This window comes from Haliaeetus leucocephalus, unplaced genomic scaffold (genome assembly GCF_000737465.1).
Source record: "Haliaeetus leucocephalus isolate CR32 unplaced genomic scaffold, Haliaeetus_leucocephalus-4.0 Scaffold0, whole genome shotgun sequence".
NCBI lineage: Eukaryota > Metazoa > Chordata > Aves > Accipitriformes > Accipitridae > Haliaeetus > Haliaeetus leucocephalus.
In genome coordinates, this window is record NW_010972436.1 from 14,245,748 (window position 1) to 14,269,923 (window position 24,176).

The following is a 24,176-nucleotide window of genomic DNA, read 5'->3' on the forward strand; positions in this document are numbered from 1 at the left end:
CTGCTTCAGAGGGCAACAGGACCTCTCTCAAATGATAATGCAAGGACATGGGTGTAATTCTTTGTTCCAGTTTCAGCTGGGATAGAGTTAATTGTCTTCATAGTAGCTGGTATAGTGCTATGTTCCTGAGTCAGGTATGAGAAGAATGTTGATAACACTGATGTTTTCAGTTGTTGCCAAGTAATGTTTAGTCTAAAGTCAAGGATTTTTCAGCTTCTGATGCCCAGCCAGCAAGAAGGCTGGAGGGGCACAAGAAGTTGGGAGGGGACACAGCCAGGGCAGCTGACCCAAACTGGCCAAAGGGGTATTCCATACCATGGGACATCATGCCCAGTATATAAACTGGGGGAGTGGGGGGAATCACAGCTCAGGGACTAATTGGGCATCAGTCAGCAGATGGTGAGCAATTACATTGTGCATCATTTGTATATTCCAATCCTTTCATTATTACTACTGTCATTATTAGTGTTATTATTAGTTTCTTCTTTTCTGTTTTATTAAACTGTTCTTATCTCAACCCACGAGATTTACTTCTTTTCCCAATTTTCTCCCCCATCCCACTGGGTTGGGGGGGAAGTGAGTGAGCAGCTGCATGGTGTTTAGTTGCTGGCTGGGGTTAAACCACGACATTCTTTAAAACAAGTTTAGTACTTGCATACTTGTTGCATTTCTAGCACACTACCTTAAAAAAAAGCTGAATTACAATAATTAGAACACAAAAGAAAGGATACTATAATTGTGGTTCAACCTGACTACAAGTAGGCACTCTTGCCTGCAAGCAAAAACAAGCAGAAATGCAGCAACTGAAAGCAAGCAGTATTTACCTTCTTTCACATTTTGGTAATACTTGGTAAGTTTTTGGAAATGTGACTGTTGGATTCCAAGTTAGTTACAGTTCCTCAAAGAAAACTGCACTGACAGAGCACAAAGATTTCTTTGATGAAATATTTAGTCTGCAACACACCTTGGAGACACACAAGGTATTAAAAGACTAAGTGATATAACCCCGTCATTAACAACTGAACAAAGCAAAGGGACAGAATGCATATTATCATTTTAAAATAAGTCAATTGGACAAAAATGTTACTGCAGTAGCAATGAGTGCATCTTCTTAAGAATGAAGGGAACAATCCACTGTTTTGTAATTTGACTGCATGTTTTTTCAAATAGTTTCTCCAAATTATTCCAGAGCTCTTGAAAGAAATAATAATTTAAGGCACGTTTGCTTATGGCAATGACCAAAATAGCCAACTCTGAAGCCCAGCGCATAGAGCAAAGCAGAAAGTTTCCAAATTCTCGAAGTCCACCCTAAGGAAGGGAATACTCTCTTTGTTGGGGGAAGCAAAAGATGTGGTGGTCAAGGAAGCGACACACAGCAAGTGGAAAGAGTTTTTTAAAATATTGGTACTCATAAAAAGGACACAGGAGTGAGTTCAAGTCTGTACACATCATAACCACATCTTTGCCTCAGAAATACAAAAACTATACAAAAGGACACTACAACTGATTTTGTCATTACTGGGAACCACACCAAACCACTGCCCATCTACTGGTCTTCGTGGACCTGCTGATCTGCATCAGCGTAACTGGGGAGAATCCTCTCACATCCATCCACTGCCTGATAGAAATGCTTTCCAACATTACCATCTCACAGCTCACACTATAACGTTTAAGGTACAAGAACTAAAAAGGATACTAGTTTCAACAGGTTGTTGTCAAGAAGCACTAGGTTCACAACAGTTACAACAAAACAGATCACAGTGGAGACAGAACCAAGGACATACAAGTATACAAACTCACAGACCTGTCTTTTTCTAGACATGTTTTACCTTCTAGCAACTTGTGATCCAAAACTCTTAAAAAAAACCTAAACACATAAGAATCCAACAAAACTGCAGCTCATCTTAAACAAACACATTACTCTCTAATTAAGCTGAAATAAGAAAACATTAGGAACTGGAAAAATCAGAAGTCATCAACTACGTCATCCAGAGGTGATGAACTGGTGCAAGAGCAACCTGCTATAAGGTAAAGATTTTTGGCTGTTAAATTCACAGGGACAACACTGTTCCTATGCCTAGGTTATTTCAAACAAGCAACGTTTACTGGTGGAAGGATAGTGGAGCACAACACAGCAAAGTTGCTAGGAGACCCAGCTGTACACCAAGACCGTTCAGACTAACTCATCCCATAACATATGGGTAGCAACTACTGAAGCACTTCTGTGACCTACTGCAAGCAAATCATTCTCCAACTTCCCCCCTTCCTTGGCTCAGTGAGCTATGGGATATGCATCCTGTCTCTCAGCCACAGGACAATCTCAGTAGCCTGCATGATCAGGGAAGGTGGCCTCTTTTGGAAGGATGGCCAATCTACTCTAAAGGAAATTTGTCCATAGATTCAATCCACTAAATCTGTACACAAAGGAGACAGAAAGGAATAAAACAATCCAAACTGACTCATTCTCTTCACCTTCTCCTCCCGTTACCAGATCTTAGTTGTCCTGCAATTTACTAATCAGACATAATCTATATTCAAGATTAGGAGGTTCATAGAGAGTGATCTCAGAGAATTACATGCAAGAAAATTTTAAGGGTTTTTTTTTTTTTTAAGGCTGCCCCTTATTCGTCACTCACATTATTTCTTCCCCCATCCTAGAACCAGTTCAGGCATCAGAAATATGCTTCTGTGGGACTCTCTAGGGGGAGCAGTTATCAGCTTATGCAGTAGAAAGGGCTCACGGAGGGACCGGCAAGCATCAGCAATGCTGCAAGCAAAGGTACGGAATGCACAGCCAGAATATAGTAGCCACCTTAGATTAATGTAAACTGTTCAGAGATACCCCAGATTTCCTTTGCATTTTTCTTATCTTTAGGGCAGCAAGTGGCTCTAGTGGCTTGTAGTATGACTGAAAGCAAAAATGCTCAGTTCTTCTGAACAACGGGTTTCACAGCTTGTTACAGAAGCACTTATTACAGAAACATACCACACACTTTTCTGTTTACTACCTCACATGCATATCCAGTCACACATAACTACATGCAAAAAACCACATGCAAAACAGCAAAACATTCTGACAAGTTGCTGGTCTCTTTTGTCAGGTGGCTGGAGATAAGACAAGAGGAAATGGCCTCAAGTTGCAGCAAGGGAAGTTTAGGTTGGATATTGGGAAAAATTTCTTTACTGAGAGGGTTGTCAGACATTGGAATAGGCTGCCCAGGGAAGTGGTTGAGTCACCATCCCTGGAGGTATTCAAAAAGCACGTAGACAAGGCACTCCAGAACATGGTTTAGCGGGCATGGATGATGGTTGGACTTCATGATCTTGAAGGTCTTTTCCAACCTAAATGATTCTACGATTCTAAGTTTGTTACAGCATCAACAACTGTTGTTTCCAAACAACTACTGGCAAAGAGCTCCAAACCGGCCTCACATCATACTGATGAGGGCAATCTGATCTGCCTTGCAGAGCGCCAAAGTCTTCAACAGGTATTCTGGCACAAGATCTGTCCCTGAGTTACACTGATCCTTGACTCTGAGAAAGCAAAGCCCAACTCCTGAATACCAGCTTATAAATCTGACCTTTGATAATGGCAAGGCAACAGTTATGTTGGTAAGCATACATGCAGCTTCTACCCTCTTGACTTCAAGTATATGATTATCACATAATGTGTTAGCAATAGTTTAAATTTGGCCACAACAAGAACACATGATCAAAACAGGACAGAAGTGGTGGGTCAACAAAGCAGCATTATGTTATTCCTTGCTCTCCTGCTGTGATGGGTCCTGAGGAAGACAGTAGATCATTCCACCCCTCCCACCCCCACAGCCTGGCCCACAAAAAATTGTAAGCCTTCTTTCTATTATGACTAGTAGTATATATGGACACAGGGTAAACACCGTCTCACATCAACTTAAGCTGCCTGAAGATTCGCCCAAATCACATGGCTGCATATCTTCCCTTCTGAAGCTGCCAAGATCTCTCAAAGTCCTGAATCATTCTAGGCAGTAGAGAAAAATGTTTTTTTGTTATTATAGCAGAGCCTAAAGCTGTCCTTTCATATTCCAAACATGGAGAAAAACTATGGAGATGGCTTCTGTTAATCAACTGATGTCAGTCTCATGAGTAGTCAATTAAGGATACCACTGTAATTACTATAATAATTAGATCTCTGCTACAAATGCCAACTTAAAATAGCTGCATAGGATTAAATAGCAACTGCTCAGTGAAAATGGGATCTAATTTACTTTTTAAAATACGTGGTTTTGTAATTAACAGACTATCAAGAAACCTTGCTCATTATTAGTCTTTTTATCTGGAACACTAGTTAGAAATTAGGTCAGCCACACTGTCTTGAGCATTGTAGTCGACTGTTTTCCCCATGTTCAAATCAGACACTTCAATGAGTATGCAAGGAGCCTGCCCTCTTCTTGGAATAATCTTGCTTCTGCATTTGTGGACTCCCAGCAGCAAATTACTTACAACTTCTGGGAAATTTTTACTTGCTATGCCTGTTCAATGAATTGTGGTAGGGATGTGAAGGACACTCAGGGCATTTGGCCCAGAACTCCAACAAGATTAGTACTAGAGATCACGACAACGCTAGAAGAAATGGAGAGTGATTTTCTGTCCTGTTACCAGAAGACTGAAAAGAAATTAGTTTCATATTTTAAATTACTGTGGAAAACAGACAGGCAGAGATGAAAAAATGAATGAGATTTGTTTAAGACATGCCAGAGAGGATAACATATACAACCTAGGGAACCATGGGAAGCAGGAAAACTCTAGTATTTAACACATACTTTAATTGCACAGTATAGTTCACAAACGGAATTTAACACCTCAATCTTCCCAGGCACAGGTCCGGTTCAGACTACCTAAAAAGACTGAAGTGATTTGGCTGCTTGCCGAACTGCCACCGCACTACATGCATTCAGAGCCACAGGACTTGGTTTGAAATATTTTGTTTAGGAATTGCTAACAGCTAAATACTAACAGAATGAGCTATCCCATCTCCTCAGCATTGGCAACGGCCATAAAAATGCCCCACCTTTTCCTCTGTAATCACTTTAGCTCTAATGGAACTCCTCAGCCTATGCAGCCCTGTTACACGTGGAGGGGAGGGGAGTTATTCTTAGGCAAGTCTTCTGCTGTGAGCTAAATCACTTCATTAACAGGTAATGTAAAGACCATGGCAAGCTCTAGGGAAACAGTGGAATTGCCTTTTTTCAATACCAACACAGTTAAAACAGCTCAGCCCATCTCATGTGACTGCCACACAGACACATTTCACAAGATTCCAGACTTAACTGCAAATGTGTCAAAGTCCCCCTTCCTCACACAGCCTGCTGTTCCAGCTGTATAGTTGTAATTCGTAAGACTGTAATGCATCAAAACTATTTCAGTGATCTATATTAAACAGAATATAGTTTAATAACTAAATACATTCCCCCTAAATAAAGGATTCTAAAGAACACATTAAGATGCTTTTAACATATTACTTAAGTTGATCAGGGCATGACCTCCACGCTGAAATCAGACTGTAACACAAAATGAACTAAGATTTGACACAGTTTACAAGAATACAGCTTTCAGGATATAGTCTACAGCAGAATGAGAACAGCCCTTATCAGAAGTTTCAGCTGTAAAGCCATTTATGAGAGCGTGAATAAATCTTTATAGCAAAATTATATTCCCCTTGTATAGGGAAAACAGAAGCAGAACTTAAAGATCGTTTCATCGGTTGACTCATAATAAAATTGCATCAAGTTCCCAAGTTAAAAGATAGACGTAGCAGTATCTTGCTGCTTGCTTAAACATTACTGTGCATCAGCAATACTGCATAACAACTCAAGTAATTTTGGATGGCAAAAGCTGTACATGTGGATTCCAGCATTTTTATTAATTACGGGGATCGATACTACTGTTAACAGTACTGAGCACTGATAAAAAAAGCAGCGTCATTTGAACAGTGACATGGTAGCCCAACTTCGCAGCAAACAAGTCTCTATTCCGTCTCACTGCTCTACTCAACAACGCTAATGTGCAGATGCACACAGGGTTGTGTGTTCCAACACAGACAGGGTGCCTCAACTATTCCAGTTATGTATCATAGTAGAACACCATAACCTTTAACTTCACTCAGTGCTGTGTAAGTTATAAATCTACATTTACATAGATAACAGGACTTCAACAGAAGTCAACTGAGTTGGGTGAAATTTTGTACTACATTTCTCTCAACATTTTCTGTCAACTATGGAAAAAAATACATTTACCACTCCTTCCACAGGAGTTGTTCCTCAGACTGGGTTTTCAAGCGATCATTAAACCAACCTCTTCTCCTTTGCAGTTCAGGCATATCTGGATCTGGATTCATTAATCAACTCAGCAGCAATACAGAATCAAGACAGGCAAGGAAGAGAAAAACACCAGGCAAGGCAATAAAGCCGTAACATACAGTCTGAGAAGTGCCTCTATCTCCTTAGTATCAGTCTACTGAAGGCTTAAAAACATTCCCTTCTACAGGCCAGACTCCACAAACTGCGGAGATCAACAGCTTCCCAGATCTACATGTGCTCAAAGATTCTGAAGAAAAAACAAGACTAATTAAGAACAGGATTTGGTTTCTTTTGTTAAAAAGCATTAAAAACAGATCTCAAAAACAGTAACTAGAGCTACTATTTTTCCCCTCAGAAACTTGCAGTAAGACTGAAACTTAGCATTACATGGAGCTTGAAGGTCAGATCTCTAAACACCAAATTGTGCAACTACACGAGGACTTTAATAAACAAATGCCCAAACTAGTAGACTGGGCTAATCTGAACACTAGGCATTACTATTAACCAAGCTCTACAAAGAACGCAGAAACATTTTTGGAAACTAACTGCAAGACAAGCGTGGATTTTATCAATGCCACTTTGCCTAACACCATTTCAAAAAGGAACCCATAGGCATCCCTGCCGAAGACAGTAAGTACAGCACAAAAACCACAGCCATACTTCCACAGCTGTTCTCTCCCTGAGCCACAATGTACCAGAAGCTGGAATGCAAGCCACATTTATTTTAGTCTTTGTGTTTAGTAGTCTGATAACTTTTTCTTCTACGAACTTTCTAGTCCAGTGTGCATTATGCAACTCTAACATTAATAAAGAGGCTTGAGAGATACCCAACACATATGCAACTTTATTTTTAGTTGGGGGGAAAAAGGCAAATTAACAAAAATTACTAATTTTTAAAAAAGATAAATCAGCAAGTGAACCATGGGGTGTACACAGGCTCTATAACACACAAAACTAAAATAACTGTACCTTCTGATAAGATTGCCTTGTTTACAAGATTGTCAGGTTTAACTACCTCTTCTGTAAAGTCCAGGTTTGTTATCTCGAGCAGTACTTTACAATTTAAATAGCAATAGAAATTGATTGATATTTGTACTGAACATTATACAGTATTGAAGTTATGAAGGGACAGCAAAACATCAAAACCATTACCAAGAAAACCAAGTATCAACATGTCATGGTTTAACCCCAGCCAGCAACTAAGCACCATGCAGCCACTCACTCACTGCCACCCCACCCAGTGGGATGGGGGAGAAAATTGGGAAAAGTAGTAAAACTCGTGGGTTGAGATAAGAACAGTTTAATAGAATACAAAAAGAAGAAACTAATAATGATAACACTAATAAAGTGACAGCAGTAATGATAAAAGGATTGGAATATACAAATGATGCACAATGTAATTGCTCACCACCTGCTGATTGATGCCCAGTTAATCCCTGAGAGGCGATCCCCCCCCAGTTTATATACTGGGCATGATGTCCCATGGTATGGAATACCCCTTTGGCCAGTTTGGGTCAGCTGCCCTGGCTGTGTCCTGTGCCAACTTCTTATGCCCCTCCAGCCTTCTTGCTGGCTGGGCATCAGAAGCTGAAAAATCCTTGACTTTAGTCTAAACATTACTTAGAAACAACTGAAAACATCAGTGTTACCAACATTCTTCTCACACTGAACTCAAAACATAGCACTATACCAGCTACTAGGAAGACAACTCTATCCCAGATGAAACCAGGACACAACATTTGTCTAAGTTTGTTCATTCACGAGTTAAGGCTCAGCAGCTCCTGTCAGATACCCAAAAACAAGTTTGCTGTAACAACCTAAACAATTTAAGCACCTTTTAAGAAGTCACACATGCATTCCATATAAAAAGCTCATGACAGTTCAGCTAAAAAAAATGAAACAAAAGAAGCTTCCAGAGCATCACTTTACACTATCAAGGTTATTTCTGATTTCAAAAATAAACAAAACAAAAAAAAAAGCCCTTTAGTGTTATCCACTTCAATGCTACATAGAAGAAAAAGTCTGTAGAAAAAGCACATGGTGAATCATAGTAATGCCAAAACGCTAGTCTGTTAAACAAGCACACTTTTGTAGACTCACAATACCTGCATTTTTAGTACTTTTTTCCTCTGTATAACACACAATGGAAATAAACTGTCATATAGTAATGAGCAGAAACATGAGCTGCACAAATATGCATAGGCTGGCAAAGAGTGCACCTAACCTTGCTATCAAAGTTCCCATCTCATATTCCTCCAAATTACAACTTTTGTTATTAAAAAAAAAAATAAAAAATTGCAGTTTGTAACTCTTAGGAAGAGGCTTTTTCATATATGAAGACAGCAAGGTATCAAGAGAGCTGCTAAGACATTTTAGAAAATTGAAGTAATGCCCCCTAAAAGTATAAATGCTAGAATAGACATACTCAAGAGTTATACTGCACAAGGCATCTAGTGAAGAAGAAATCTACTTAACAATTACTATAGAACTAAGTTTTGTCAAAATCTGTTAATGAAAACACAAGTAAAACCTACCAATACTTTTCAACTAAACTGTCTTAGCCTCTGTATTCACAACACACAACAGATCAGAATTTCAGGTCTGATGCTGCAAAGGTGGAAAAGTGCTTCTTCAATAGTGACAGGTGCAATACTGAATAACTTAAAATAGATTTTCCAAAGATTACACCACTGTGATGAGCTTATCTGTGTATTTCCTGCTGCAGACGTCAGTCTTCGGTTTGCAAATCTACAGATTTAGACACTTTTCTTGGCTTAGAATGAACATTGCTACATTTGAATGCACAAAGATGCTACCTAGAGCAGAGATCTGTATTAGGCTGAAAGGCTCAGACTAAATACAAACTTAAAAGTTTCCTCATCAGTAAGAATGTGTTTTGAATGACAAAGTGCTACAGGTACTATGACTCAGATGCCAAATCATTATTCTTTATAGGTCAGCTATTGTTGATATCTTGTTGATCTCCATGTTTATTTAGATTGCCTTTAAAAAAACACAAGACAGACTAGCATTTCAAATTCATGACCTTTTACCACCAACCTTGTTTTTAAGGCTGGTATGAACATTAAACAACTAAGACTGGTAAAAGACAGTAAAGCCATACAGAGGAGGGGAGGAAAGAAGGAAGAACAGAGGTGAATGGGAAAGGTTTACTTTAAGGACAAGCATTTCCTTACTGCTCGTAAGTTCAATACATTATAACTGTTGTTACTCTCTCATGCACACAGTGGGAGTTAAGTGTCTGAATGGAACAAAATAGGACTACTGAATGTGATTTACAAGGAGATAGCGTCAATTTTTTCAGGCCACACTGTCAATTTTAGCCCAGCCAAGTTTTTGTGTTTTACCCCCGCCTCCCCCAGATGGTATTTTAATACCTTTCACTTACCCAGCATTCAAGTCAGTTTACAACCTTCATTTATTAAGAACAAAAAAAACCCAACACAAAACCTCACCTGGGCAGGGGAGAGAAAATAGAACAAAGGGCTCATGGATCCAGATAAGGACAGGGAGAGAGCACTCAACCAATTACCATCACAGGCAAAACAGACTCTACTTAGGGAGAATTAACTTAATTTATTGCCAATCAACCAGAGTAGGGTAATAAGAAATAAAACCAAATCTTAAAATACCTTCCCCCCATCCCTCCCTTCTTCCCAGGCACAGTTTCACTCCTGAATTCTCTATCTCCTCCCCCACAGCAGCACAGGGGGACAAGGAATGGGGGTTACAGTCAGTTCATCACACCTTGTCTCTGCTGCTCCTTCCTCCTCAGGGACAGGACTCCTCACACTCTTCCCCTGCTCCAGCGTGGGGTCCCTCCCACAGGAGACAGTCCTCCATGAACTTCTCCAATGTGGGATCTTCCTACGGGCTGCAGTTCTTCACACACTGCTCCAGCATGGGTCCCTTTCACAGGGTGCAGTCCTTCTGGAGCGCACTGCTCCGGCGTGAGTCCCCTGCAGGGTCACAAGTCCTGCCAGAAAAGCTGCTCCAGCGTGGGCTCCTCTCTCCACGGGTCCACAGGTCTTGCCAGGAGCCTGTTCCACCATGGGCTTCCCACAGGGTAACTGCCTCCTTTGGGCATCCACCTGCTCTGGCGTGGGGTCCTCCACGGGCTGCAGGTGGATATCTGCTCCACTGTGGACCTCCCTGGGCTGCAGGGGGACAGCCTGCCTCACCAGGGTCTTCTAGGGAATCTCTGCCAGTGCTTGGAGCACCTCCTCCCCCTCCTTCCTCACTGACCTTGGGGTCTGCAGGGTTGTTTCTCTTATGTGTTCTCACTCCTCTCTCCACCTGCAGTTTCTGTGCTGCCAGAACTCTTTTTTCCTTCTTAAATATGTTATCACAGAGGTGCTACTCCCATCGCTGATGGGCTTGGCCTTGGCTGACAGCGGGTCTGTCTTGGAGCCGGCTGGCATTGACTCTGTTGGACATAGGGGAAGCTTCGAGCAGCTTCCCACAGAAGCCACCGCTGTAACTCCCCCACTACCAAAACCTTGCCACACAAACCCAATACAATATTCATGATTTAATGTGCCTCTATAATATAAAATTTAATATATTGAAGTGTAATAGACATTTTAGAGACTGCTTTGTGCCCTTCCCAAATACTGAGTCCAAGAATGTAGCCCACATATCAGCAGAGAAACCCATTTACAGGACTTCAGAAAATATCCTATTACAATAGACATCCTGCCTCTCCCTCTCACAACCTAGTGCCATGTAAACTACCAGAGGTTGCAAGTGAGATTTTGTACTTTGCATGAATTCATCTTATCCCTTCTGTGCAATGACTATTTTAGCTATATTGCCATTAACGAGTGTATTTATAAAAGATTATTTAGCACATGATACCTTGAAAAACATCAACTTGATACTGCATACGTTCTTGGAGAACAAAATTCATAGCTGCCTAACATGTTACGCTTTTAAATTACCAATTACAGTCTCAGTTTCATAATGCTCACCACATTAAATAGTTCAATTATTCTGTACAACTCCTGCATTTGTTCCCCATGCTGAAAACAAAGGGCCAAACAGTAACTGATCAACAGAAAGCAAAATCAACATTACAATGCAAGGTGAGAGAAACTAGGAATAAACATAAAATGTGTTGTTAACCAAAAATTCTAATATAGATGACAAAGTACTTGCCACAGTTTGCTATCACAAAGAAGTCTCTATGGTACTTAAGACCACACTTAAGCCCCCATGTTGGGGGGGCAGGCTGTTCCCTTAGGTTTATCAACATGACATCACTAAAATATGGCAAGAAAAGTCTTCAAGACTAATACTTCACAGCTTTTTGTAATAATAGCTTGAAGACACCGAAAACATTTTTCAGTCTTTTTGGTTTGCATCTTTGCGTATTTCTGACAGCACACTTGTACTGGTAACTAACTACTAATAGATGGTATTGTATGGCTTTTCCCTTAAGTAGATTTTACTCCTTTCCCTACTCCTTTCACAATTCCTAAGTTAAAGGGAACTACCCTATGAAGCACTGTTAGCTATCCACAAGACAATGTATCCCTACTTCCTCCACCTATCCAGTATTACAACAAAGGTTTGACCAAGCAGAGTCAGTTCAGTAACTGTAAGCCAAAGTAAGATTATGTTCTCTCCATCCCTGGAAATGATACTGCTGTCAAAGCTGGCTTAGGACCTCAAATTCCAATTCCACCTGTGCAGACAGTGCCATCTGCTAAAGAGGTGGTCTGACTTCCCTTCAAATCCCCAGCAATAAATACTGTCTAACATTCTCAGGTAATGCGAATGCATAATTCATATTTAACAAGCGTGAAAGAGCAAAGTATTGAAACAACTTTCCAGAGAGTACACTTCTCAGCTAGCATTTAGCTCTATGACCATCTGAAGAGAAATTACACCGCAGCCTAACATACATGCACACTCACTCTCCATGTTAAGGGTGGGAATGAACCACAAAACCAAGACAAACATCCAGTATAAACATAGAAGTGAACTGCACATACACTTCTGACCACAGTGCAAAACACTCTGGTGTAAGAGACACTCTACAGCAAATTTATTGCTAAATCTTCCCCTTCTCTATTAACTAAAAAACTGCTTCTTATCCAGAGTTCTCTTAAGCACAGATCAAGAGGTCAAACTTACATTGTTGAAAGACAGGACAATGAAATTCATGAGAAGACTAACACTGGAAAACATTCAAATTATTTTTTTTTCCAGAAAATTACACCAGGGAAATTACAATTTAATACAAGCCAAAGTAAGATCTCAGATACCTCACTTCTTTAATTTTTTAAATTACAGTGTTAAGACAACCACTGGATACAACATTTAAAAATAGGTTACTAAATCATGTAGGGGACCTTCTTTACCTGTTGAAATGAATCAGTAATGAACAAATTGAGGGCTTGGTTTTACAGGCTTGATTTTTTGACAGGCTCTCATTTACCAACAGGAATATCCATTACTGTTTTTCCTATAGATTCCAGATGGCTTTGGAAGTTCATACTATCCTGCCATACAGCGATGAAACTGTTAGCTTCTGACTGGACTAGTCATGCAACATACCCATGATACCAACACAAAATTATAGTAGTATATAGCTTGCAGTACACTTTCCTCAGTAACACGAACTTATTAGGAGCACTTCAGAGCTTCTCTTCCCTTACCAGTTTCTCCAGATATTATCAATGCTAAAGTTTTGTCTTTATTTCTAGGACATTCTGTAGCCCAGACTCCAACTACCTAAAAGCCAGCTAAAGCTCCCAAAGGCAGCTTTTAACAACTACCATCTACCAGCTCAAGGTCCTTCTACAGTAAAAATACAGATGCTATGGAAAACCAGACCAGACTTAAAGGTTAATGCATTAACTGCAACAACTTCCTCCAATAAAGCCTTGAAGATCATCAAAAAACCCCTACCGCTTGCTGTTCCAGCCCAGGATATACCAACTTTGTTTTCAATATTTAGCTACCATTAAACGAATTTTTAAATACCTTAGACACCTCAGAGGAAATACCCCCCCTTCAGAGGAAGGCTGAGAGCATTAACATGCAACAAAGTTCTGTTAGTCACTCTTATCCTACAGCTCTGGTACAGATTTTTTTTTTTTTTTTTTTTGACAGAGGCACTTTGTAAACATGCATGTTTCACTAATTTCCTATACATACTTTTTTCACACTGAACAAACCCCTTACATTACTGACAAAAAAAGGGAAGCTGGCTTACTTCAGTTTTGGTAGCTCAAGTTCTTTCCCCTCATACAAACTACAAGAAAATAAATCTTGCCTATTGACTTTAAGTCTGTTGAAGTTCTAACTCAATGAAATACATTAGCTGTCCAAGATGGACTGACTGCGAATATTAAACCACCTTTATTCCTAACATTTGAACAATCTCTTATAGTACCTGGCCTACTTTTAAGACCACAGCATCTTAATCAGAATGCAGAACTAGTAGTGCACTAACACTAATCGTAACTTTCTTCTAACAAAACAGAAGATAAATAGCAAGAGAAGAGCAAACAAGATCATCATCTTTGGCAAAGAATACAATAATAAAAAAAATTTCAGAGAAACAAAAGAGATTGCATGACTTTATCCATAAACATCTGAAGGATCCAACAGTTTTGTAGAAGTAACCCACCTAAAAGATTCCAGTAACTATACAAAATACAAAAATTCTGCAGGGCTCAAACTCAAGTTGGCTTTTACCTGTAGCCTTACTCCTAAATTTTCCAATAAAACCACCCTGTTGTTTTAAACTCAGCTCTTTTCTGAGATACACCTAGGTTACTGAATTGAAAATACTACAAATCAGATCACAATACTGTAAAATCTTCTTCCAGAAGTCAGTTCCTATTTTCTGCCACCCTTTCCAGAATTCTTTTTCTTGTACTTTAAGTAGTGAGAAAAATAAAATATCAAAAAACATACAGGACATGTCCCGCTGAAATACTAATACAGGACTGGGAGTGGGAGGTGTAGATTTACCGTGGAGTTAAAAGCTGCATTTCTTAAGCAAAAACATAAAGGCACAGGGGAAACCAGGAATACAATTTTATCACCAGTGTTTAAAGAAACTTAAGGAGAACAGAATTAGAGAATTTAAAAACACAAGAGAACAGAACATTTCAAATACCTACATCTTGGGCAATGCCTGGAAGAAGAGATGTCACATACTATGTAGACAGACTAACATGGGGAATGATAATGGCACAGACAGAAGGGTAAACAAATCAAGTTACATCAAGTGTTTCCATACCTATCCCGAGAAAGGCAGTTTGGGTGAGACTCATTACAGATCAATGGAGTTTGGCAAAGCAACTTGCACCCTTCTCCCCTTTCCAAAACACGTTCTGCATCTTTAACCCACAATCATTACACTTTCATAAGAACACAGCCTTGCACAAAATCCTCGAGTTTTCAAAAGGAAAATCTGGAAACAGAAGCCTATGCAGAATTCGACTTTCCATGCTAACATTCTCCTAGCAGCCGTGGTTTGACTTGGGACATCTGATCAGTGAAGAATCTGAAGGCTCGCATTTCTTTACCGAGAGGGTGGTCAAACCCTGCAACAGGCTTCCTAGAGAGGTGGTCGATGCCCCTAACTTAAACCTTCTCAGTGTTCAAGATGCATTTGGACAATGCCCTTAATAACATGCTTTAACTTGGTCAGCCCTGAATTGGTCAGGCAGTTGGACTGTATGATCGCTGTAGGTCCCTCCCAACTGAAATAGTCTATTCTATTCTGTCTATTCTACTACAGCCCTTCAAATTATAACAGAAAAGGGACAGTAGCATGAAATGTATATATAGGGCAGCCTTTGCTACAAATCTCTCTCCTCAAATGTAAGCTTGGTAAGTCTTCCAGGCAGGCTACAAGATCTCAAATTAATTTCTATTTACAACTAGGAAGGAACAACCTTGAAGTCATGAAATTGGTATAGAGGTATGAATGTAAATGGATGTTAGAAAGCAATCCTTTCCAACAACACCCTCTTGAAAGCTTCCAATTAAAAAAATATTAATTTCTTAACTTCTGACTAAATATAAAGGAAACACATCTTTAAGAGTGGTACTTAGGGTTTAAGAGGATAGTTTCCTCTCTCACTCAAGCTACCTATGCTTGAAAAGACTGAGAGACCCAGAAGTTTTCAAACTTTTATTCCATCCTCAATTCATGCAATTCACCTTCATCTATTTTTTAACCAGGAAGATCCTCCCAGAACAGGGTTCGTCATCGAATATACATACATCTGAATACACAGAAATACACATACACCAGTAGAAGGGAGAGCAGAGCGTATGTAAAGGCTCATTAAACAGGAACAGGATATATACAAATGCAGCTGCCAGCATTTTTATTCTGATGCATTAGTCATCTGATGCATTCCTTGATATTAAAGCTAGTTTTTCCTCTTGCAAGTAGAAAGTGGAAATGAAGTGGAAAAAGAACAACTTACTACATATACCTATGGCCAGCAAATTACAATATTCTGTTCTAGCAGAGCAGACTCCCACACACATACACACATTCCTTTAAAACAAAGACTCAAAAAAGTAATGTATTAATTTACAGGTATTCAAAACTCACACTGAATACTCCACAAATTGATACTGAAATAATTGCATATACAGTTTTGAGGAACATGATCATATAATTATGGCACAACTATTGAGACAGCGACAAGCAAAGTGGTCTACTCAAAGAAAACAATAGCAGATTTAAGGGCTTGCCACATTGCACTTTTTTTCTACCTGAAACAAATTAATATTAGGCAGGTTCCTGTGAACAACCTAAGTTTTACTGGAATAAAATACAGCATGTTAGCTATTAAAATGAAAAGAAAAATAAAGTCACATCACCCTGATCCTCAAACATCAAGGTTACTGAATGATTGCCCCTTCCCATGACTAATGTTATTAATATTTACTGTATACAGTTAATACCTGATCTTTTGCTGAAATCCATTATAGGATAGATCAAATCTGAAAAACAGTCAGGAAGACAACCTTATGGGGCTCCTCCTTAAGACAGGCTGTGAAAACTCCCAGGAGGTAAAGACTTTCCATACAAGCCTGGCCTTAAAACGACTTACAGTTTACCCTGGCGCGAGCTCCTCTCCTTTAACTCCAAAACTCTGCCAGTTGCATTCCTTCTTGTGCTATTAAGTATACTGCTAACGAAGTTATCTTTGTGGGGTTTTTTCCCCCAGTCTTAATGAAAATAATTTGAGAGAGATTTTTAATCTCTTCCAATGGTTAACCATCCTCATTGTAAATAAGAGAGTACTAAGTAAGTCTAACATTTTTATCTTAAGTCTGAATATGAACATTTGGTCTTGCTGTAGTTAACTCTGCTATGCATAAAGCCACTGCTTTTACATGCCTTCTCCTTGCGCAATTACTGGGAAATCAAGAAAAGGTTAAAAATAATTTGAGTATGCATATATCAAACTAATTCCTTAAGACTGTTCCCCACTTAGCTTTTCTGGAACAACTTTTTTAGGAGGAATTAAATTGCTTTTATTTCCATATATAACTTGTATAGACAATAAACAAATTGGAAAATGAACATCCTCGACCCAGAACACAAATGTCCTGACTTGAAATTCTTCCAAAGTGACTTTGCTAATTCATGTCCTCCATCATTTCAAAACAGAATTTGGACCTCCTGGAGAAGCCTCTGACCTGCATATGGCACTGATAATCAACCAACTCTTCTTGCTATTTTCTGAAACCTTAAATGTTTTCAACATTACTTTAGAACATGACACGTACACCTTCACCATTATCACATGTTTAACTGACACCATATACAGAACTAACATAACATTATCAAACCACTTTCATGGCAGTCCCCTGCTCACAACTTCCAAGTTAGCGCCCAACTTCTCTACGGTGTAATAGCAGGCCATCTATCATGATTCCTAAACTTTTACACGGAACTGCTGACTTCCAGGAAGCTGTCAAATCCCATAGGTGCAATCCGTACTTCTTGTTTCTAGATGAACGTGGTAAGTTTTGCTGCCTCTGATTTCGAATTGGGATGGGCAATCTCATTCCAGCCTCAAACAAATTCCACCAATCTGTAACAGAAGTCTACACCACCACTAACCCTCTGACTTCAAAAGGAAACACTGCTGGTACAGGTGGGTTTCACACCACAGAATTAACCACTTTCTTTAGGTAGTGTGAGACAGTGCATAAAATGCTCACTATAGAAGCTACTTCTCACCATCAGCCAGACTTCCTAACTTGCATGACTGTTCAGGTACACAGAATACCTTCCAACATTAAACACAATGGAAGAGAAAGCTTTGGTGCAACTGAAGGTGAAATATCCAGTAAGCTGCCACTATTCCTAAACAGTTGGCAGTGGGACTCATGGGGGGCGGGGGGGAGAAAACACACACTTTTCATCACCTGAATATTTTGACATGGTATGGGAGTTTTCCTATACTTGAAATTTGGCTGTTTGTGGTGAGCTGTCACGGTTTTTTCTCTCTAAATCTTTGGCTAAGGATCTCAGATCTTTTTCACACAGGTATACCTGAAGTAAGTTACTAAGCTCAATACCAAACTAAAAGGTAAACTTAAGGCCATTGTATGAGCTCACAGAAAAAACTCTCCCAGCTCTGAACCGAGGTGTTTGTAGACTGTTGGTTTAGACAAAATTGCAACAAACCCGTCTCTGTTCCCCTCCTGTCAAATTATCAAACACATATGCCCTTAGGAATCTAATCTTTGAGTTAAGTGTGTTTAAAAATAAACACAAAAAAGATTAGACTGGCATATAAAATTAATGTCTCCTACTATGAGCAAGCAGAAAAGCTCGACAAAGAGGAACAGAACACAAACAGGAAGCAACACTTCCAGTTTGCAGGACTCATGAATCAAAGAGTATGGAAAAAACCCCTGTCTCTACTCTCCCCATTTACTTCAAGATCCTTTAATGTTTCAGCTCTCCTGGTCTAAGAACAGACCACTAAAGGAGTTCAGTTCATCTGTTTTAAGATTATACTTGACTTCTACAAGTGGAAGCTGGGGGGGTGCAGTGGGGAAGAGGCAGGACACGGACACAACAGGACGGGACAGAGGGGACACATGCAGATTCTCTTCTGTTAGTTAAGTGTCATGGTTTAACCCCAGCCAGCAACTAAGCACCACACAGCCGCTTGCTCACTCGCCCTCATCCAGTGAGATGGGGGAGAGAATGGGGGGAAAAAAAAAAAGTAAAACTCGCGGCTTGAGATAAGAACAGTTTAATATAACAGAAAGGAAGGGGAAAAAAAAATGGACTGGAATACACGAAACAAGTGATGTACAATGCAATTGCTCACCACTCGCCAATGCCCAGTTAGTTCCCAAGCAGCAATCCGTCTCCCCCAGCCAACCACCTCGGTTTCTATACTGGGCATGATGACATATGGTATGGAATATTCTTTGGCCAGTTTGGGCCAGCTGTGTCCCCTCCCAACTTCTTGTGCCCCTCCGGCCTTCCTGCTGGCTGGGCATCAGAAGCTGAAAAATCCTTGACTTAGTATAAACACTACTTAGCAACAACCAAAAACATCAGTGTGTTATCAACATTCTCATACTGAACCCAAAACATAGCACTATACCAGCTACTAGAAAGAAAATTAACTCTATCCCAGCTGAAACCAGGACAGGAAGCTAAAAACTTTATGGGGACTTTCCTGACTCTACATCACAGGAAAAAAAAACCTGATTATTCAGTTACAGTATCTGTTATGATTTTACATTCACGTAATTCTGATTGCCCCTACAAGATCCTAAAACTCCTAAAACACTTAGTATCAGTGAATCATGCATCAGCAAGGTAGTGGTTATTTTGAGAGTACTTACACATCACATACACAGTTGTTTAATTAGCAGAAAATACATATTTTCATGGAAGCACACCCAGAATGCAGTTTAAGCTGGCAAGAATGTAATATACAAAAAAAAGACTATAGGTCCTTTAGTGAAATTTACATATGTAATTCAAGACCATTCATACACCGACTTGCCACACCTCAGCTATACACTTCACATGTTTTTAAATTCATCACAGCTTAGACAGTGACATACGGGTCCCTTCTTGTACATTCCTTATCAGCTTTTTTCCTTGATAAGGTAAAAACAGCTGTTTCAGCAGCAAAAGAATCTGGATATGGTAGCTTCCCAATGTCTCCAGCATGGATTTGGGAAGAGAAAGGCATACTTTCCGTGCAGGTATTGCCTGGAAAAGATCTATGGTAGCTGCGCTCCAGGCAGTTTTATGGAGAGGATGTGATCCTTGAGCCCACCCAAACTGTGTAAAAGTGAAATTAACCAAGTAGTGCTTTGCTAAATTAAGACACAACCTGTCAGAGAATATGTTTTAAGTGTTCCGAAGCATATGAATGAACATTAGGTTATCTTCATCAGGTCTTCTATAGCATTTAGCAAATTCTGACAGGTCATGCTGATACTAGGGGGAGAAGGGGAAAAAAAAAAAGAAAAAGAGTTACATCTAATAATGAAATTTTACCAAATAAGCTTTTCTTAAATATCCCCAAAGCCAGGGCAGGGAAGATAACTACAACTATGGATTTAAAGAGATCAAAAGCACATTTTAAACTATTTCAAAAGTTTGCTCAAACACCAGGTAACAGGGTATGACAGTATTTACAGATGACAAATGCACATACAGACTTAATTCCACCTTCTGTGCAACCTGTTACATCATAACACATATGCAAAGGAAAACAGAATTGAATGAACAGCTGTACAGCTTACAATTTCAGACTCTCGGTGCTTAATTCTTCTATCTGCTACTAGCAACACTAACTAAAATTAGAAAGCAAGCTCTATTTTAAACTCTGAACCTTAAGAGCAGAACTCCACATAGTGCATCAGTCTTGCAGAAATCTAGCAGGACAAGAAAGCTGCTACTCCAGAGTTAAGATGAGGGCAAAGTTTAACCACTGGACCATGATCTTAGTCAGAACAGGGAGTTAAGAGTAATACAATAAAGCAACAGGACTTCTCACCACTTAATATTCTCCCCTGCCTCAACACCAAGGACAGAGACACCAGGATTTAGAAAAGTTTACCTGATGGAAAATGTGCATCTAACCTATACAAACTTAAACATGCACAGGACAAAAGGGAAATGCAACATCCAAAACCTTAGTATGACCACAGTAATATCAGCATTTACATCAGGATAACAAACTCACTCAAGAAAAAGCAAAACAAAACAGAACCCCTCAAACCCATGATAATTCCCATACCCAAAGGACTGTTATTAACTCTGGAAATGTCATCAACATAGCCATATTTTCCTATTTAGATAATTCATTTCTCTGATGTATACTAGGGCACTTAATTAAAAGCATCTCTGCTCACACACTAATCTTTGCTGAGGCACTGCTTCAGCCAAGAAGTTCACACTTCCTGACATCTTTAATATGCTTTGATATGAGGCGCTTCAAACACATGGCTTTGTTCTTTTTAACCCTCTTAAAAAAAACCAAACACAACTATATTCACAATAATTTTCCACAAGGACAATTTTTTTTTAAATTATCTACGAAGTCCCCCCCCCCCCAAGTTTCTATTTTTTATCTAAGAGAAGCTAGAGGCTGGGGATGCGGTGTGTGTCCTATCTCCTTTCCTTTCAGAAAAACACAGGGAAAACAAGGACAGTGTTCCTTGGTTTTGTTGGAGGCCATCAAATCTAGGACACATGTAAAGCTATGCATGCTTTCTTTCTGTAAGATAAGTTACTGAACATGTTCAAAAAGCTTCAGACTGTTAATTTTTCAGTAAAGCACTTCGTTTATCTCAAAAAAACTAAAGTTACCTCTGCTCTGCTTTCCCAGCTGCCTCCCTTCTGTCTAGAATCTGAGTTTCCAGTTAAAGAAAAGCAACACCCCCTTCAAAAAACAAAACCAACAGGCCACACAAAGTAACACCTTTAAAAAAAAAAATTCTTCACAAAGGATAAACAAATCCAATCCATCTACTTCTTTATTCAGGCAGCTATGAATTAAAATGGACTTGTTAACCAAATCTGCATTACTATATTATTAACAGTGGTCTGTTGTCTGGTTCTCAAAATTACAGCACTAAGGATGTGTTTTGGTCAAAACCAGATTTTGAGATAATACAGGGCATGTTTAGTATTGCCTAAGAAGTGTCATTACATTTTGAAGCTTTTCTTTTTTCGAGATGCATATGTCTCCTGATAGTTTTTAGTTTCTTAGATTTAGCAACAGACTTGGCAACAGCCACAACGTGTTTACCCTAGGAACTTGGGAGCTAAACCAACTGTCAGAACACAGTATCAGTTGATAACTTCAAGTACCACTGTCTGTGTGCCAAAGAGCTTTTTACTATAGTCTTTTACCTCCAAACAAAATCACTAACCGAACTTACAACTTACTAAGCAGAAAGGTATACTCTACTTGTTAACAGAACTAACATCACTTTAAGGCCTTTAGTTGCCACTTCTTTTTAAAGAGTTACTATCTCTCTCATCAATTGCATATTTTAGAACTTGGATCAGCCTAGCAAGGTTGTTTTTCCTTCAGAAGACTCGTACAGAACATCATTGCTGAAATAATGTTTCCAGTTGTAATAATGAAGATGTACTATTTTCCACATTTATTCTTTGTAGGAACAGGATGGGAGAAAGATAAGATGAAAGGGAAGCAAAATAGATTGCTTTTTGTGCACCAAAACACTAATCAGTCATTTAAATATCTTGTGACTTGATGTTTAAATATTATATGTCTTTGATTGCATTTTTCCCTAGGGAAAGTTATTTAGTCAAGAGGAGAGCTCTTAATTCCAAATATGTGTTCATTTAAAATTACATTTATGCAAAACTCAAGGCAATGTTAGAATGCTATTTATAAAAATAGTTATAAATGCCTGTTCACGCTAGTTGAAGCTGCCGCCCCCTCCCCCCAGATTCTTATGGATGGTTTGCCATCTGTTTGTAGCGAAATGAAAATATTAGATATTTTGTATTATCTGTAAGTATTAGGAAAAAAATCCTCTAACATATCTTCAACTGCTATGTAACAAACACAACTCCCAACTTTCCTAAATCCTGCATGGCATGCAGTTTGGGAAACAGAATGTAGTAGGGCATTAAACCTATGAGCTATGCCGTAACTTTAGTCAACTACCATGTCTCTTTGTTGTCAACACCAACTGAAGAGAAAGCTTTTTGGGGCAACAAGAGGGAAGGAAGGAAATTTAGCAAGTTTGCAGAAACACGAAGGGGGAAGAGTTTAACATCAACTATTTTATGTAAGAAGATCTGAAAAGTGTTCAGGAAGACACCTGTGTTTACTGATGGCAAACAAATTTCTATAGGGGGTGTGTGTTTGTGTGTGTACACATATATTTAAAACAAAGGCATGAGCAAACTTTAACTGTGGGAAGTGTTTACTCACACCTACAGCTCTGAAGTTTAACCCTCAAAGCTAGATTCAGTAATCAAAAGCATCACATTAACCACAGAAACAAGTCTTATAATTAACGTTTAAAAATTTTCCCTTGCCCATGAGTACTTTTACTTAGCTAAGACATGTATCTCTGGGTTTATGGAGGTTATATAGTTACCCCATGTAATTTTCTAGCCTGAAAACTTGTAACTGCCAGGCAAGCAGTAAAAAAGAAGAAAGATAGCAAACTGGCATTTCTACATAAATACATGCATGCATACACACTTGCTCACTTTAACTGAGAAATAAGCTCGGCATGCAAGCATCATAGCAAACATAAAATTTAAAATTCTGGTACAAGTGGAAATTAAGGGTGCTCTCTCTCATATTCAGAATCTACAAGTATCAATTCAGAATACATCTACTGCGTAAAAAGAAACAGGAGCATCTAAGCATAGCTCCCTGCTGCTTAAATACTACTACTAAATGGATACCATGCTAAAGTTTTGAGCACCTTCACTTCACAAAAATAAGCACCACCAAAACAAAACCATAAAAAACCCCACCACCCACCAACAAGAAAGCCCCACGCTTCATAATACACATTTTAGTGGATGTTTAAAAGCAACTTATGACTTGCACAGGACTTGGAAATATAGAAAAGCCTCAGAGAGCAGTTAGTGAATGGAGACCACAACATGCAAAGAGTACCACTCTCTAGAAATCATTCAGCCTGAAGACATTTCATAAAAATTCACAGAATCAGTTAACATAGAGCAACAGTGCCACAAAGAGAAGACTATATTTAAAGAATGTATGTGTATTTTGAGTTTTAGAGAAGTAACTCCAAGTTTGCTACACCTGGAAATACAAACAGGAACTTTAGAGCCTGTCACGGTAGAAGGACGATGGAAGCCTGACAGCTAGCAAAACTCAAGACTATGAAATTGTCACGTTTGTTCTTAATCACTAAATTCCAAAACTTGTTTACATAACGATATTTCTACAGTTCTCCCCTATTTGCTGTGCTTAACGCACAAATGGGGAAAACTGATTATACGAAGGAAATAACTAAAGATCTGCAAACGCTGAAAGTAACGAATAGCCCACTTCAGCAGGGGTCTTCATCAACAACGGCCATTGAACGTTATACCTATCTTGGAACGTGCTGAGTGAATGATTAAGTGATCCTTAAGTTCGAAAAGGCTGAAGTTTCATTCTCCACGGAGACAGCAAACTGAGAGGGAAGTGGTAGACTTTTGGCCTCCAAATTCGGATTTTCTTACTTCTAATAGTATTTCAGTACTGACTTCTGTACTTCCACGTAGCGAACATCACAATTTTACTTAATGCCGAGCTAAGTTCACGCCGGAGC

General features: G+C 39.2%; 1 protein-coding gene across 7 annotated transcripts in view; it reads right to left on the minus strand.

Annotated features, from left to right (window-relative positions):
* EPC1 (enhancer of polycomb homolog 1 (Drosophila)) overlaps positions 1–24,176 on the minus strand; it is a 71,163-nt gene that overhangs the window by 28,831 nt on the left and 18,156 nt on the right. The window contains exon 1 of one of the 7 annotated variants that reach the window (XM_010585238.1): positions 24,112–24,132. The exons of 5 other annotated variants lie outside the window; for them this stretch is intronic. The gene's annotated coding sequence lies outside the window, so the exon portion shown is untranslated. Of the gene's footprint in view, positions 1–23,954; positions 23,976–24,111; positions 24,133–24,176 lie in introns of those variants that run through there. One more of the 7 variants, XM_010585245.1, reaches the window with a different exon arrangement.